Source organism: Condylura cristata, unplaced genomic scaffold (genome assembly GCF_000260355.1).
Source record: "Condylura cristata isolate star-nosed mole 26May11 unplaced genomic scaffold, ConCri1.0 scaffold00004, whole genome shotgun sequence".
Lineage (NCBI taxonomy): Eukaryota > Metazoa > Chordata > Mammalia > Eulipotyphla > Talpidae > Condylura > Condylura cristata.
In genome coordinates, this window is record NW_004567105.1 from 53,293,887 (window position 1) to 53,313,006 (window position 19,120).

A 19,120-nucleotide genomic window follows, 5' to 3' on the forward strand; every position below is an offset into this window, starting at 1 on the left:
GGTTCTTGTGTTTGGTTATTGAGTGGTATTAAGTTAAACATTCAGAAACTTTTTGAGCTGTCCTCTCAATCTGCAAACTAGGGAAGAAGTGAATAAGTTCCATGTACCCACTCTCCCTTGCCCCCATACCGAGATTAAGTCAGGAAAGCGCTGTGTAGTTCATTTATCCATTCATAAATAAGAAGTTATTAAAGGACTATAAGTCACCATCTGTCAGGGAAAATTCAAAAACCACATTGAACAAATCCTAGAGCTAGGGAAGTGTGTACTGTTGTTCCTCTTTTTACTCCCTCTTCCTTCCTCTCTTCTAATAACTTCTCAAAGATTTTTGAAACTGCTCAATAAATTAAAGATAGTATGAAAGTAATAGAATAATTAACCGTAGGCAAAAATGTGACCATCTTCACCAGTATAAGTTGGTAAGTCCATGGGATGAATGAAATTTGGTTGTATATTTCATGGGTGATAGGCTGAAAGAGAATTATTTGGCTAGAGAAAACATTATGGCTTTTCCATTCAAGTGGGTTCTTTTTGAGATCAAAACTAACAGTGGAGTTTATTGTTTAAAAAGTAAACATTGATTTTTTTTTTTTTCAGAGATGAATAGTATTGGGAGGTAAAAATGAGGGTTACAAGTCATATTTGTGTCCCAGGGCTTAGCACAATGCTTGACTCATAGGCATTACTTGATATATGTATGTATGTATATATATATATATATATATATATATATATATAAGTGTTCAACTAATCCAGACTATTCAGTGGACAGTTTTGGACCAACTTGCAGTTATAATGAAGACACTGTGTACCCCATGCCTTTGAAGGTTGCTTTATCTTTCTAAAGAGCTACCCTTCTATTCTACCTCCTTCTTACCCTTTAGACTTCAGGACTAATTCAATTCCCTTTGTTTTATGATCTCTTAGAGTGATCTACTCCCAACCTTTGTGGGAGACTTTGACTAGTATCCCTTTTCCTTTCTTTTTTTTTTCTCAAAAGATTTATTTATGCATACAGAACTCGGAAACAGGCCAGAAGTGCAGGGTGTGAGAGGATTCACTAGAGGCAGAGTGGGAAGCAGAATAGGTAGAATGGCAAGGTACACTGCTGGGGGGAGCAGTGGGAGGGCCAGCATGTGGGTTACCTCCCTGGCTGGTGATCGAACTAGAGCTGCCACGAGCTTCAAGTTGACCCGTTGTGCCACCAAGGAAAGCCCTGATTTTGAACACTTTCATTCCCTGTCGTCTAGCATGGTGCCTGGCACTTGTTAGATACTCAATAAATATTATCTTATGAGAATGAAATGAGTTAACTATCAAGCAATGTGCTACGTTGTGGTTTTAATGAACTTTAAATAAAAATGAGGGTACTGTTAAATGTAATTATGATGCCAATAATAATGATGAATTAAAAGGTGATGGTACTATTTTGTTCTAAAAGTGTTCCAAGTCTTTATAGCAATTGTTCCTTTCATAACTCTATGAAGAAGGCAATTATTTTCCTCATTTTGTCAGTGAGGAAAACAAATATAAAGAAAGTCAGTGACTGGGATATAGTAGTATACTTATTTGATTAGCAGAGAGGAGTAAGAGTAGGATTCAAATGCAGTTTTTTTTTTAAAGATTTATTTATTTATGCATACAGAACTGGGATACAAGCCAGAGATGCAGGGACAGTGAGAGGATTCACCAGCAACAGAGTTAGGAGCAGAACAGGCAGATTGATGAAGTACACTGCTGAGGAGAGTGGCAGGTGGTTTAGGAGAGGTCTGCCACGCCACGTGATCACCTCTGGGGTTGGGGATGGAACTTGCACTGAAGAAGCTACTGGTAGTTTGCAGTGCTGCTCTTTAACTCATTGAGCCACCAGGAAGGGCCCAAATGCATATTCTTAACTACTTTGCACAATTGTTTCATTCCATTTTGTTCTGACTTATGTTCTGAAGGAGCAAAATGATAGCATCCTTGTGTTCTGAAGAATATGATAAGTGAACTTGTGACAACCCAAAACATCTACTGTCCCCCATCATTTGATTGTGAGATTTCAGCTGTGTTTCTATCCACATAGAAAAAAGCAGAACTAGAGGCCAGTTAATTATTATCATATTCAGGAGATTGCAGTGGGTTTTAGTGGGTGGTTTTGCCCATCCTCTCTGCAAAGCTCTCTTGCTGAATGTCCTTTACTGCCATTCCTTTTATAAGAATTTGTCACATTTCATTTGTTCATTTGAAAATCCAGTGCTTATTGCAGTGTAGAATAACCATGTTATTATAAATATTAACTCAGACAAATTAAATGATTTAGTGTAGTAGCTCTGAAAAATGTGATTTTCATGTGTGGAATCATGTTTATCATTGCTCAAATTTAAAGACAAAATATTTAAAGACATGTTCAGAACTGTCATTTCTACCTTATTTGATGTTACAAAGCAGCCTGTACCTCATCTTTTGGGGTGATATGCTAAAGGGTTTAAATATTAGGTTGTGATGGGGTGAGTAACTAAGGCAAATCCAGTATTGAATTGGTTGTGGGAATTAACAGATATTTCTTCAAGGTTTTGGCACTTTCTCAAATGAGTCTGCATATTAGGCATTGACCTACAAGGAAGGAAGCATTGGGACTTAATTTTTTTTTGCTTTTACTTCATGATTACTGAGCTTTCCTGAAACCCGTTTTCTTCATAGATTTTTTCTCGAGGAAGAGAAAGAAGATTCTTCCCAATTCAAGCCTCTTTAAAAATGACTTCCTTACCTCAGAGATAATCGTTTGGTTATTACTTGCAAAGGAAGAATTATCCTAAAGCCAACTTTTTTAAAGCAAAAAAAATCCATTTTGGAAAGATGGAAATCTAATCTTAGCCCTCAAACCTATAAGATCAATGGCAAACTTGTTATAAGAATAGAAAATGAAAAGCAAAATTGCTAAGTCTGCTGAAGAACTAATCAAGCATATTGTCCTCTTGATTCTAGAAAGTCATAGTTCACCCTTTCGAAAGATTGAAAAAATATCCATGGCCTCTTTCAGTTTACTTTTCTTAAATGTGTGTTCTTCCCTGGAGTTCTAGAGGCACCAGTTTCTGCTAAAGATGCTGGCCACTCTGGCTTCTGATGTTCCTCTGGAAAAGCTCAGTGTCTTTCCAAATGATAGATGGTTCCCCCTGCTAGTTCAACTTAAATTCAGCCCTCCAAAATGAGCCTGCTCAGGAGGAATCACCATCAATCTCACTGGTTATTAAGACATAGCTTTCAGTTTCATGTTTGAAAAACAACCCTCTGTGACTAGTTTAACTGCACTCTTGAACTGGTGAGGAATATTCTCCTCTCTCCTTTGCCAGATTTCCTTTTTCCTAGTCCTGTCCTTCCCTTTCCCTCTCATTTGTTCTGTCTTCTCTCCCTCCCTCCATTCTCCTTTCTTCCTTTTATGGAGAGAAAAATTTTAAAATACAGGCAAGCATAAAAGGTAGCATAATAAACCTCTCTTTTTAGTATCAATAAATTGAGCATCTATGTATGTTTAGTCGGATTTCTTGCAGTTTGTATTTTTTAAATAAATTGTTGATAAAGCAATCCAAAGTTCTCCACCCAGAATTCTAGTTATATGTAATTTGAGATTTTACATATTAGATTAGTTTTCTGTTAATAGTTTTATGTGCATGTATATATGTATCTGCAACCAAAAAATATTGTTTTTATATGTTAAATTCTCTTTTTTTACATGATGTTACTTATGAAAGATATCTGTATTGATACTTATGAAGCTCACTGATTCACTATAATAGCTACATACTAATCCATCCTGGAAATGTAGCCATTTTATTTACCCAATCCTTTGTAAGTATTACTTTTGAGTCATTTGCAGGTTTTGCAATACTTAAAAAAGCAAACAAAAACTAAGTAAACAAAAAATTTTCCCTTGTATGTATGTTTCCATAGCTAAGTGTATCTTCCAAGAAGAATCTTGATATCTTGGAAGATATATAATATCTTTTGCTGAATATAACAAAGTTGCTCACTGGAATAAAATACTAATTTATGATTAGCCCATAAGTAAACTAAATATTGTGCTATTGCTCCCACCCCTTATTTGGTCAATGCTAAATTTTCATTATGAAAATTTTGATAGAAGGAAAATAGAATTTTGTTATTTTAATAGGCCCTTTTCTCACATTTAATGAGGTTGAACTTCTTATGTTCATTCCTTTGAAACCACCTTTTTTTTTTTCCCACTTGTTTTGTTCTTTTTTTTTTTACTGCTGCATTTTTAAGCAAAGGGATGAAAGGGATGAGAGAAAATTTCATAAGGAAGGTAACATCTCAGAAAAGACCTGAATTGACAGAGAAGACAGTCACAAAGATGATCTCTAGGTGAAGAAAATTCTAGGCAGAAGAAACATAAAATGCAAAGGCCCAAGACCTGGGTTTTAACTTGCAGCAAAGAGAGGGAGCCTTGGGACAGTTCTGAGCAGAGATGGAATAAATCTCTCTGGCTCTTTGATAATTAAATTGAAGAGGCACAACCGCTTAGGAGGGTCTAGCTATAATCCTAGTGAATAAAGGTGCTAGTCACACAGCACTGGGGCTAGGAGAGTGGTCACCACTTGGTTCGTATTTTAAAAGTCAACCCAAAAGGATCTGCATTGGCCTGAAGTTAGAGAGATATTGCTATATTTTTGATAATATACAGAATTAAATTAAAAACCATAGCAATTTATTTACTGATCATCTGAAGTAATTATCTGATGTGTTGTACCAGCTAAAGATAAAGGTAACATATTTAACAATTTATAATTATGAAAATTTTATTTCAAAGATGTTCATTTGAAGAAACCACAGGTAGAGGTAAAAGCATAGAGTAACCACCCAGCTGGAGATTTAGTATATTATCACTGAGTGATATCTGTGCGGTGAGCTCTCTATGGAGAGCATTGGAATTTTCCTACAAGTAAGGTGGGTTATATGACTCTCACTTTGGTGAAGGGCTTATTATGTGTCAGGAACTGTGTTCTTGGTGCTTTATTCTCTTTTAATAAAAGCCCTCTTGATAAACATGCTCTTCAAATATTATTATACCCCTTTGCTAGAGGTGGAAAGTGAGCCTTAATCAATCTGTGTAGCTATATAAAACAGAGATGGTAAATGCATTACTAGGATACAAACAGACCAATTGGACCAAGAAAAAAAAATGTCCCTTCCATTATTAGATTTTCTCAGAGTCTTATAGATACCATAGTTGCAAGGGGAAAGAGACATACTGGCCTACACATTGCTTTTCACATGATAATTTGGTATAGAGCAACACAAAACAAGAGAAATACCCTGCCAGGACTGGCCAATTCCTAAGGTGAGTCAAATAATACTGCTGGAACAGCCCTGGACTAGAAATGAGAAGAGCAAGTGCCAAGGCACATTCTGCCACTTCCTTTATGAGTCACTCAAAACACTCTTGAATGATAGCTTCTCTTGTGCAACGTAATGATTATACCTACAGAAACCATATGTGTGATTTTTATTTTGTCCTTTTGACAATCAGTGCAGCCACGCTAGCTCAGGATTACTGGTGAGGGTTCCTAATGAAGTTGAACATAAAAGTCATCTAGACTACTGTCAAGATGATTATCTGAATTTTTTTTTTGTTCATGTTGTAGCTATCCCAAGACCTGCTGCCTGCTTTGACTGTCTACAAAAGCTTGTGATCTGCTGTTATTGAGTACACTGAGGAGGTAGCAGTAATCTGAAAGGTAGATTCCTATGTACATATGAAACAGAACTTTTAAATGGTGTGATTTCAGGTTTGATTCCCTTGGAGAATTTATTCTTTCTCAACTTCTATTTGTAGCTGCCATTTTCATATTGGGGTATAAATATTATGTCAGTTAAATAAAGGAGTGATGACTTCACTTTTTGAAGAAGGCATTAACTTTCCTTTTCATGAAATGCAGCTATTACCTGATTGACATGCTATTATATTATTCTCCCCCCACCAGATAGTTACACCTATTTAATACTTTTTACTTAAAAAAAAAAAAAGTAAGGCTAAACATTTACAAAACCAAGTTGTTGTGCTTTTCATGACTGAAAATGAACATGGAATTGAAATAAATTAGTAGCTGTCGGAGGATACTTTTGAGATGGAACAGATCTCCTATAATAAAATGGGATAGGATTGTTCTTGTTAGAAGATGGTCTGGTGGTTTGTGTTGGGGCAGTGAAGGGTACATTTTATTAAAAAACAAAACAAAACAAAATCTCAAAACTAGAAAAAAATAATCACTTGTGCTTTCATGTCTTTGATTGGTTTTACTTTTGAATTCAATATGCTTAAAAAAAAAGAAACAGCAAAAAAGGATGCAAGCTGTTAATTTGGTAAAACTTCTCATCGTGTTGTCAGTGAACTGTGTCCATTTAACCCTTTCCTAGAACTCATGTATATATTCCTTTCCCTCTCTACTGCCCCTTCTCAACTTTTTTTCCCTTAATAATCTCCTCCTTTCTGAAGTCTCAGTAAATAATTATGTGAAATAAATATAAATATCCACTCATCCCAGTGGCTACAACATGAAAATGCTCCATTTCGTACCTCTAATCAAGACCCAACCCCTATTATGTTTTCAGTCTACTTACCCTGAGCCACTCTTCCTTTTTTCCTTTTATTCCAAATCCTTTGAAACCTATCAGTTTACATTATGTTTACAAAGTTGCACAGGATTTTCCCTAAAATTTATTACTATGAGACATTATTCTATCTTCTAGAAGTATTTACTAAATGCAGATTGTGTTGGATTTAGGCATACAACTTTACTTCTTAATGTTTCTGATTTCTCTCTAGTGTATCACCTGCCTGGTGAGACAATATACGTGGAAGCCTCTGGCCAAAACCCCAGTTCTTCTACTCAAGAATAAACAAACAAAGTCACCAGCAAATATAAAGACCCATGAAGTGAAATGACATTTTTTAAATACATAGAAAAAACCCTGTTAATCTAGAAATCAGTGTACAATGAAAATATCCTCTGAAAATGAGGGCAATTTAAAGGCTACTCAGTTAAAAGTAAACTATGAGAATTTATTGCCAGTAGATCTATAGCTAAAGGAAGTGGGTCGTATTGAAATGAGATAACACCCAATAGAATCTTAGATCTTCAAGAAGAAATTAATACTATTGAAGATTCTGAATATAATATAATAAATAGTATCTTTAAAACACATAGGAATATTTAAAGCAAAAAATTTTAACAACTATTTGTTGGAGATAAACTCCAACTATCCAGGTATCTGGAGGCAAGACAGGAAAGACCCTAAGGTGGGAAGGCGTTGGCGAGCAGAGATTCCTTAAAAAAGGGGAAAAGGAGGAAAAGGGGAAAGGGGAGCGAGGAAGACATGGGAGTCAGAGTTGGGTGCAAGTCTTCCTTCCCATCTTTTTGCAGGTCTTTATTTATACTGTTTAGCAAGATTTAGTTACAAAAATGCATCAGGTAAGTTAATAAGAAATCAGCATAAACGTTTTAAAGGAAGAGGGGAACAATGCATCCTCCTCCTGCTCCTTTATGGCATACTGTACTATACAGCTTTGTGATAGCTTTCATATATATGGATGTTTAACTATGACTTTAAAGGATCAGGGTCTGGGAAAGGATGAGCTGTTAGCAAAGGATTTAGTAGTCCTAGGGAAGGAATAAATTGTGTTAGCAGAGTCGTTAGTGATAGTCCATAGAAAAGCTAATGGCTAACTAAAGGTTAGCAGAGAGTAGCTAGTGTTTGTTTTAGGAAAAGGTTAATTAAGACTAGCAGAGTGTAGTTAGTGATTGTTTTAGGAAAAGAGTAAATTAAGAGGAAGTCACATAGTTATGCATTAAACAAAACCTGTGTTGATAATGTTAGGAAAGTGTCCATGAGTCCTTATGCCCTGGGAGTTATCTAAGATTCGCTTTTTGTCAAAAGACCAAGGAAGCTTTCCAGAAGTCTTGATACTCCCACAGGCTTATCTCTACAGGAGCTTGCCTTTTGTCTTCAGTCAAAAGAATTTCCTGCCCAGGAGCAGCTCAGCTTGTACTTTGCCCAGGCCAGGTAGCCAAGTTAGAGCTAAGGCAATCCAGTTACAAACTGGTGTTGCTACAATATTTTTGATATTATGATTATACAAAAAAAAGGAGGTCATAACATAAGTTAGCAGTGGAAATTCTGATTTTTCAGAGCTTATCCTGATCTATCCGTAATCTGTCAGTCCATAGACGTTGCATAGCTTGTGTCAACTATTTAATAAAATCATGGAATGAAAGCTAAATACATGTGAAAAATAACATGTGATTGGAGAGTAGATTTATCTATACACAATTGTTATACATTTTTCATTGCATACCATTGTTCAGTGTCTTCTTCCTTTAATATATTTCATGTTTGGGCACTTTCTATGATCCAGCATTATTTAAGATATGTTCAAAACTGAATTCGTTAAACAGACTTCATTTAGTTGGTGTGAAACAGAGTAAGTTATAGTCCATTTTTTTTGGACCCTGACCATACTAGTTGTTATATATTTTGAATATCACCTCCTTATAATAGTTAATACAAGTTAAAAGTATTTTTGTTATTTGTATGTGGACTAACTTATCACTCATTGGTTTACCATGTTTCCCAATATCATAACTAGAGATGGCAGAACTTGCTGTCAAATCCAAGTCTATCTGTTTTCATAACTTCCCTATTGCACTATACTGTGTCTTTTGAGGAAACATCATTGGTGCACTATTATTAAGGTTTGCATAAGAGGATCTGTAAGCTCTTTCTTGGATAATTTTGATTACAAATTAACTTTAATAGTATGTCTGGATAAAGTCACTGAATGTGAAACATGGGAAACTCAGTATTTCCTACGGACCATGACTTTACCTAGGTTCTCTGGGTATAGTAATGAATGACTTACCAAACCTTACAGATTCATATGTTTGTTCTTGGTGAGTTCTGTATTTCCAGTATACATGTTTATAGTAAGAATTTAGAGATTATACATAAATTTCCCTGACTTTACATGAAAGAAGGACAGAAATGATGGGGCAGTTTACATCAATGCATGGAATTCAAATGGATAAATGATTTCTAAATGATTTCAAGACTTCTATTTTAGAGTTTTATTACTCCTGACTAATAGAACTGTAGTTATGTCTTAGGGCTCAGTATTTCAGATCTTTCAAATGTTGCTATATCATAAATACTAAATTGTTTTTTTTTTTGCAAATATTTTATGAATCTTTACAACATTATTAAGAAATAGATAGTTTTATTTTAGAGATAAGGATACTGAGGCTTCTATTTTCTCTCTTCTGAAATAGTACACTTATGTGTTTGCTCATGTCCATAACATAGGACCTAAGCAATAAGTTCTTCATTTGTACTTACTTGTGAGATGGGAGAGTCTCTAACCTGGAATCAGGTGACATAAATTCTGGTCATTTCTCTATTATAAGCTCAATTAGAAATCTCTATATGGTTTATAGCCTATGTAAAAAACAATTAGCAAATCATTACATGGGAAATCAGAGAATGAATTCAATAGGTACTATTGCTAATATAGTTATAAATACTTATTGAATACATTTTTCTTTTAATTTTGTGGCTGGCAAAGAGGGAAATACACGAAATTTCATTTTCTTATGATCAGAAAGGTTAACATGTCAAAAAAATTTCATATAATCTCTAATTCCCTTTTTGCTTTTGAGATTTTATGAAATTGGGGTAATAGTACTTACCTTTCAGAATATTTATAGATTAAATGAGTCATTGGTGTGTGAATGTTAATTCATTACTGTAAACCTCCAAAGTGTGGCAGTAGTGTCAGACTGCTTAACTTTGTTAAACTTCCATACTCTGAACTTCTATGGATCAACTAGTTGCTATTTACTTAAGTACCCCTATATTGTGAGCAATCAAGAGAAATATTATTGTCCATACTTCTTTAATTAGGGAACAAAGCCCCAGACAAATGATACCTCTGGGTTAAAGCCACAGATAAGAATTCTGATCAGAATTTGAACCCCTATTTCTCTGTCACCAAAACCTATGGTTTTCCCAGTATACTATACTGCTTCCGAAATATTGAATCATTTAAGTTTTGCCATTTTTTCCATTGATCATTCCAGTTGATAAAGAAGTCTTTTTGAGACATGACACATATGGGATTAGAATTAGTTTAATATGGAATCACCAATGGGGTCATGGCTTAGAAGCTTCCACATAGTCCCTGACTGTCGGAGACCAGCTCCAACTATTGAGGTGTCTGGAGTCAAGACAGGCAGGACCCTAAGGTGGGAAGGCGTCGGCGAGTGGAGATTCCTAAAAAGGGGAGAAAGAGAAAAAGGGGAAAGGGGGGCGAGGAAGACACGGGAGTCAGAGTTGGGTGCAAGTCTTCCCGCTCTGCCTTCAGCAGAGGTTTATTTTATACATTAGGAGCAAGCAGTGGGATGACATCAGCACATGAACTGGGCTGAGAGATTACAATCATCTTTGTTTTTCCTAAGAACAGTTTTAGGGTCGTATTGCCCTTTAGCTGAGATCAATCAAGGTTAAAAACAGGTACATAAGTGCACAAAGTTTATGACTAATATTACTATAGTGGAGATCAACTAAGATAGAAGTCCCTTAAACCTTATCTACTACTTAATGGGTTTGTTTTTCTGCCTGAGTCATCCTGGGAGACAGAGGAGGAAATTCCTTGCTAATCAAATCTCTGAATAGGAGACATAGGTGGATTTCTTTTTCTAAAGACTACATAGTAGAATCCTGAAAAACTAGCCAGAAGACTTTTGTGGATTCCTTTAAGGTGTAGCAGGTGGAAAACTTGATTAGTTTAAAAACAGGCAACCTGGATGAGTTTCCACATCTAAAGGCCAAACAATAGGAAGTTTGAGGAATTCTTAAAAAGCTGAATAGAAGGCTAGGTGAGATGATAGAATGATAAGATTTGGGTTACCCTCCATCTGGCAGTGAGAGAGACTTTGCAAAAACAGCCCTTTTAATTTTATCAGTCAGTAGTCAAGTCACTTGACTTCAGGGGAATTTTTTCACCCTGGTGCAGTGTTTGCTTGTCAAGGCAGGCAGGCCTTGTGCGGCTGAGGCAAGCCAATTGTAAGCTGAAAGTTACTCAGAATATTTTGATATTATGGTTATACGAAAAAGGGAGGTCATAACACAAGTTAGTGTAGAAAGTCTGATTTTTCAGAGCAATTCCCCTCCATCCGGACCGTGTCTGACGACAGAGGTTGCATAGCTTGTGTCACCTGACAATGTCAGAGGATCTTTAAATATCTACATTTTGTATTATGCATTCTTTTAAAAAGATTTATATATTTATGCATACAGAACTGGGGTACAGGCCAGAGGTGCAGGTGCGGTGAGAAGTTTCACCAGATACAAAGTGGGATGCAAAACAGGCAGATGGATGAAGTACACTGCTGAGGAGAGCAGCGGGTGGGTCATGAGAGGTCTGCTGTGCCATGTGGTCACCTCTGGGGCAGGCGGGGATTGAACTCATGCTGAGGTGGCTCTAGCTTCTTAGTGCTGTGCTTTAACCAGCTGTGCCACCAGGGAGGGCCTGTATTATGCTTTCTTTTTAAAAAGTAATTTCCTCCTTAAGTCTTGAGGACTTGGAGAGTGATACAGAATCGTCACCCTGGGCCTACCAGTGACAGCTTTGCAAATACAATAGGAATGTTCTTCAACTATAAAGCTTATTTAATGAAAAGCGACCAAAAGAACCTTTTTACTAATGTGTAGTGCTCTCTAGTCAGTTTGAAATGAGCAAACTGTCAGTCTGCCCATTACCATGCAGACAGTATGTGCTCATTAAATCATACACTGTGGGGTTTCTTCAGGTTGTCAAACTGCTTCATTGAAACAATGTATAGTGTCACTCTTGTGAGAAAGAGGCAGGAATCAGAACTGGAGAGCTTACTCTTAATATTTCAGAATTAGCTTTTAATTGCAGCTAGAAATTGTTCATTTTACAGTTTTGATTAAAGGACTATTCTTTCTGCATCTTTTTTTTTTTTTGGTTTTGTTTTTAATTCAAATACTGTAATTATAATGGAGTTGCTTTTATAATAGAGCTACTAAATCATTGTGCCAGCAGATGAGAACCAAAGAAATGGTTCAGTTTTTTTATGTTGTAACCATATTGAGCTGTAAGGTTCACTTGGATATGTAGCCCTAAAACAAACTAAACTGAAAGCGGATGGGTTTCAGTTTTGTTAAATCTCCCTGCAATGTTTTCATTTTATGAGATTTAGGCTTTATCATCACCACAGTGGGTGGGGTAATCCTCCCTGAGTGCTAACACGTTCAGGCCATAAGTGTCATTGGATTTGTTAATATGGTGGTTTTAAAAAAAATTCCTGTTGTCCCAGCTCTATTCCAGACAAATAAGTCAGAATCTGTAGTATTAAAAATCTTTCTAGATCTTTTAATGTGATCCAGGGTTAAGAGAGTGAGAAGCCTAAATTGACTCTAGTTATCCAGTATTATAGGACAAAACTAAATCTGAAACTGTTATCAACGGCTCCCAAATCATCTGAAATTTCCTTGTTTCTGGACTCGAATTAGGTCTGTTAAATGAGATACTTTGGAAGAACTTTTAGCAAGAACTCTAGGTGATTTGTAAGCACTCAGGTTTGAGAATTTTCTAAGGAGAGATGATCGTTATAAGTAGAACTGGATGGAACTTCAGAGGTAATTGCCCAGTTCTAGCCTGGACAGTCTCTTTCTTTATTTCTTTTACTGTAGAGATTTTTGTGCATATATTTAAGCTGAGTAGGATCACACATGATTATATTAGCATCATATTTATTTGGGGCAAATGGAAACTCCTTCCAATAGCTAGACCACATGAGTCCTAGGAACACACATATTTTCGTGATGAACTTACATAGTTTCGTTAACCTTTGGATACTTAGTTTTATGACTAGGGCTAATGTATTTTTAAATACCAAGAAAAGTATTGAGAATTAAAGGATGTTGACAACCTGAAGAAACCCCACAGTGTATGTATTGAGAATTAAAGAATGTTGACAAATTTCAGAATCAGGACAATTAGATATTTAATGAAATCTCAACAAAATGTAATATTGTTTTATTGTTACTTGTTAGTAAATTTAGTAATTATAAAAAGCTAACACATAAATTTTACAAATTAATTTTTCTTACTTTAGAATTTCTGAAAAGGCATGTCGAATGTTGATTGCTGAGAAATTTTAGCCAACTTTAAAGTCTCATAAATGAAATTATATGTAATAAAATAACTTCAAGTTAAAAAGCACAAAAATATTTTAAAGATTTTACATCAGACATTTGTTTAGTGTAATATGGGGTTGAGGCTCTACCCAACAATGGGGAACAAAGATATACTTGAAACTAAACATTATTAGTTACCAATCCTCTAAAAGGAAGAGCCAAAAGGATTAAAAAATATTTTTAGGTATATATCATATGTATACTTCTAAAAGTACAGCATTTATATAAAACTTGGGATCATCTAATAATAAGACTAACAAGGCAAACAGCAAACTGTACCTCTTCTCAGAAAATTATCCCTCAGAAATCACAACAGTAATAATGAAACAACATAACTAGCATAAAAGACAAAGAAGTGGATACCACTGAAAATTGGAGTCCTGATGTTAATTGATAGCTATAACTAAATATGGCTTTGAAGTTTCCTTGTCATTTTCATATTTGGGATTTGCTTGCATATGAAGTTTCATGTTTTGGGAATCTTCTGATCCACATTTTATGGCTCCATCTATATGATATATCTCCCTTTTTCTTATCGTAGCCCTAAGTTTTGTTTCTTTAATAAAATGTATTAGTGCTTTCATTCAGTTGTCAGTTTACCTTCTTTTTTGACTGTCTCCTCCTCTGGAATGCAAGCTCCATGAAAGTGTGAATTATTAGTGTAATTTACATAATCAGTCATGGGAGAGAAAATATGCCACATTGTTCTTTTCAGCAACAAGCAGTTATAAATGTGATGAATTATACAATGTTACAAATGCTTAACTGGTGAAGGAATATTTTAAAATAAAATTTTAAAATTTAGGATTCTATAACTGCAAGTAATTAATATATGAATAATGGGAGGGAGGTTATATTCAAGTTTCACATAGTCCTCCTTTGCCTCCCCATCCAAAAATGCCGAAAGAATCAGTTTTTGTGACTTCTAGATGAATAAAATAGTTAATTATTTGCTTATAAGTGAATACTTTATACTTTTGGAGACAATCCTGGAAATTTCTTGGCAATACTTCAACTGATTAATAATTTATAATTATGATTGACTGAGTCTGGAAATAGAACTAGTAATCTCTCATTTTTCTCTATTACTTCAGACAAGTTGGTAAGTCATAATGGAATGTGGAATGTTTCTAGTTGAACAAGCTAGAAGCTTTGGGTTAAAAATGGAAGAGAAATTTGGTCTGTAAGGTATTGACCTTTCCCTAACAGAACTGGATGACTGTGATGTGTTACTTCTGATGCATGATACTGCTATTATATTCTAATAAAGTCTATTACAGGAGTATCTTACTTTGACTTTGCTGTATGCCACATATGTTACTAAACACTGGTTTAAATAAACCAGTGAATGGATCCAACATAATCCTAACTTTAATATTTATTTAGTTTAAGTATTTATTTAGTTTAAGATTTAGTTCAAAATCTGGCAAAAAGAGACACAAATGCCAACAAATCATTATATTTGTAGGTAAAAATTGCTGTAACTAAAAAGGATATGAGTGAGTCCATTAACATATTGACTATTGTGAGTGATCTATCTAGTTGGGAAATTACTGCTATGGAAGTGTGAGAAAGTCAAACTAGTCCAAAAGGTATGTATTGGTGACAGCAATTATATAAGAAAATGGCTAAGAAAGGACTGGTGGTATAAAAATCTGATTTGGGTATCAGGATGGCAGAGTGGTCTAAGGTGCCAGACTCAAGGAGAAAAAAAAAAAAATCTGATCCACATTTTAGCAATATATAAAGTCCCAGGTCTGTATTCATAAAGATAGGATTCAGATCAATAGTATCAAGGAGTCTAGTTTGAAGTGAGCGTTGGTGTAGAAAGTGTGCAGATTTAGCTGGAAGTTTCTACTTGTTTTGTTGTGGGGGGAGGTAGGGTGGGTGATTGTGGCTCTGTGACTGTTGCCTGGACTGCTCCCATTCTCTGAAACAAGTGCAATTATTTTCGCTTGACCATGTACCTGTTCAACAAGTATTTATTGAGTGCTACCCAGTACTGTCCTATGTACATCATCACATTCACTTATCTATACTTGTATTAAGTCTCCAAAATAGGTGCAAATATGATCTTACTTCTCATAGATGAGAAAAATGAGACAAAGATAGGTTAAATTACTTTCCAATTAGTAGTTAATGGTGGATCTGGTGTTTGAACCTAGCACCCAGCTCCAGAACCCTTGCATAAAGGAGACCTAAGGAAGCATCTAAACTAAGTATGATAAGTACTACTGGGTATCAATAGTTGCCACTTCAGCACCCTCCCTGAGCCCCAATTGTGCTAAGAAGTAGCTTAAGTCTAGAAGAGGAATAAGAGGACATGAATGTGCCATGGGTAAAGGGTTTTGTTGCACCTGGCAAGGAAGACTCTTGGAGGATGTGACATTGAAGGAGAGCTTTGAAGGACAGATGGGATTGATGGACAATGGACAATGGGGCAAAGATAGTTAAAGAGGGGAAGGAATGGTGAATAAAGGCTTAACAGGAGAAACACTTGGGATTTTATGGAAAGGTGCATGTGTATGTTCACTGAAATGCAAACTATGCAAAAGGAAACTTTGCTTCATAAGACTGAGCTTGCTCAGACCCAAAAGCGTTCTTATATAAAAAAATGATGATATGCCAGACTCTTTCCTATGTGCATCATCACATTCACTTATCTATACTTGAAATAAGCCTGTAAAATAGGTGCAAAATATGATCCCACTTCTCAGAAATGGAAAAACTGAGATAAAGATAGGGCAAATTACTTTCCAATTCCTAGTTCATGGTGGAGCTGGTGTTTGAGCCTAGCACCCTGGCTCCAGAGCTCTTGCATAAAGGAGACCTGAGTAAACATCTAAACTAAGTATGAGTAGAAATACTGAGTATCAATAGACTAGTAAATGGGTAAGGTGCAAAGCTTACAGATAGCAAGCAACTTGCATTTCTTTGAGCAGAGAATGGCAGCGCTTCTGCCTCTGATAACAATGAGGGGCATCTCAGTGCCTGGCCACCTTCCTCTAAGTTAGCCATGTTTGCAGCCATTTGTGAAGATAAATCATCAGTATAAGGAAACAAAAGTGTTTTTCAAGGCGCTTTGCTGCCATGGTTAGCCTAGGAAAGGATTATGAAAGGAGCTTTTTTGCATCTACTGCCTTCCGGGGTTACATTCTTAGTGAATCTACTGCTTCAAAATGGAGCTTGTTAGTTGCATGTCATCTGAGGGTGGCAATTAGTTGCATGTGTTTGGTTGGGTGCCAGCCTCCAGGGCGCCAGACCTCAGTGGGGGGAGCCACTGTTTGTCATGAATTAGTCTTTAAATAAAAGCAATTTTTTAAACTGGAGCATGCTAATTTGGGGTTTGCTAACCCCCTCTGAAGAAGGCTTGGCCTGTTCAGTGCCAGCTGGCTTAGTTGGCACTCAGTGAGAAACTGGGTCCCTACCAAAAATTGCATCACCCCTCTTTCCCCCCCTCCCCACCCCACCCCTTTGAGAGCAAAATGGCAGCAAGGAACTGTTTGGCACCAAGAAACAAGGTGAAACACAGGGCAGGAACAACACAGAAATGGGATGATAAAAGGAAATTGAACAGCCTGGGGATTGCTGCTTCTCTTTCTACCTTAGAAAGGAATGTCAGCTCCTCTTTCCCCACTCATGCTGTCTTTAGCCACCCATTCAGTGACTTTCCACATAAAAGGCTTCCTCATCCAATTGCTTATACACTGCACCTTTTATACTCTTTCAAATCATACTTAAGGGATTATCACTGAAGCTTTTAACTTCCCCCAGAAAGAGCTGAATGAACGTGAATGGGGCGGAAGAGTCTCCAGTGAGAAAGTGTCCCCCACCCCAAAATGCTCACAAAACCTCTAATCACGATGTAAGAATGCCATCCTGTTTTTGGTGACTGGCTACCAATGCGCTAATTAACAATTACTGTACATATAGACGATAATTAGAGGAGTCCTGTTGCACACACAGCTGATGGTAATAGAATGTGGTGCACACACCGGCCCTGTTCGCCTTGATATGGCCCATTTTTTTAGGTAAAGAATGATCACACAGACCAAGGTTTTGATTCTTGCAATTTAAAGCTTTGCCTCATAAGTGCTAATTGAAAGGTTTTTTTTCTTTTTTTCTTCACACTTTCCAGGTAGATGATCTGATCAGGGAAATTGACAACTGTGATGTGATCAACAGTTGAAAGCATTGCCTTTTTAAATTTAGTTTCATTTTGCAAACATCCCTTTGTCCTCAAATAGGATTGGGAAATCGAAACTTGTACATAAACAAGGCAGGGAAGGAATTTAAACAAGCTTTACATTTGTTCTGAAGATTCAGGAAAGATGAAGCTTTTTCTCCTACCAATGTATTTGTGCAGCAAATTTTGGGGAAATATGAGTTGACATGATTACTCATGGAGTGCACATTAAATTTCCTGGGGTGAAGTGTTTTTGTTGTTGTTTTAACCTGTTTATTTAAGGTCTGTTGCCTCTGTTCTGAGTACATTTTTATTAAGTTTGCTAATAAAGTAATGTCCCATTCCTAAGTCTTGTTCTAAAGATTTGTTGATGGCACAGGGGTTTGTATTTTTGATTTTGGCACTTTTTACAAATGTTGAGGCAATATTTTAGTTTGAATATTTGAGTACTATAAATAGTTTTACGGGGGATTTATTTTTTCCAAGGGAATGTATTTTGCAGTTTCTTTAAATTCTTATTTAATATTTTTGGTCTCCCCAGTACAATGTGTTGCTTTTAAGAACAAGAGGTGATAATGAACCCATGGAGTCTTTAATTTATGATGTATCTGACAGCATTGTGGTGGATCTGATGTTGAATGCATGTGATTATGTCTGCAAGCTGAAAATAAACCAGCTGGTATTTGTTTTGAAAACATTCTGAGAACAACCTCCTGTTATGGCCCATGGCTTGATCCAACATCTGGTAAACTAATATATTGTCATTTTTACTATGAAAGTCAATACAAATCATTAATGATTCGGGCAATCATTTGTGTTCTTCTATAGTCTAGAATACTCCAATTACCATGAAATTATTCCTATTAGAGACATGATTGAATGATAGTAACCTGACTGTAACTTGTTGGCAGAAATTCTTTCATAATGACTATAATGAGCTATGCATTTGAGTCCTTGCTAGGCTCTGTTAAGCAGGAAGTTTGGATATTATATGTTTCTAAGCCTTATGAATAATACCTTTTAATGATTGTATGATTTTAAAGAAATGTGCTATCTTGATTTGTTTCAAGGTGGAAATATACTGTTTTGTTCAATTTGTTAAGGGATGGATTCGTTGTTTGCTATTAAAAGGAGTATTCAGGGACCACTTTATAATATGCACTCATTACAGTGATCACCAATATAATGAACCTAGTAGAGTTCATATTTGCTCTTGTTATAGACCGTATCTAAATTTTTAATAAGGTTTTCTATATAGAATCATTGCCAAGAATGAAATAAAACTATTAGTACCAGTGACCCAAATAAAAATACAGAGTTTGATATTGCTGTAAGATTGGTAACTACCATTTTCCCAATTAATCATGATCTAAAAGGCCACATGACCTGTGTATCTGAAAATACATATCAGGCAGATAGTGTAAGATATGTAAGAGGAGCAGTGGAAAGGACAACTGTTACTTGTTGAGACTCTTGGTCCCCAATCACGGATTATTGGGGGGCAGAACAGGCAGGGTCTCAAGGTGGGAATGGCATCAGCGTGTGGAGATCCCTAGAAAAAGGGGAAAAAGGGAAAAACGGGGGAGCGGGTGCAAGGAAGACAGGGGAATGGGAGTTGGGTGCAAATCTTCCTGCTCTGCCTTCAGCAGAGGTTTA

The 19,120-nt window shown here is 36.1% G+C and overlaps 1 protein-coding gene across 7 annotated transcripts in view; it reads left to right on the top strand.

The window, feature by feature from the left end:
- Positions 1–19,120, top strand: part of FHIT (fragile histidine triad) — a 1,224,031-nt gene that overhangs the window by 321,741 nt on the left and 883,170 nt on the right. For 2 of the 7 annotated variants that reach the window (XM_012720560.1, XM_012720562.1), the window contains one exon: positions 5,646–5,738. The exons of the other annotated variants lie outside the window; for them this stretch is intronic. The gene's annotated coding sequence lies outside the window, so the exon portion shown is untranslated. The remainder of the gene's footprint in view (positions 1–5,645; positions 5,739–19,120) is intronic. 7 annotated transcript variants of the gene reach the window in all.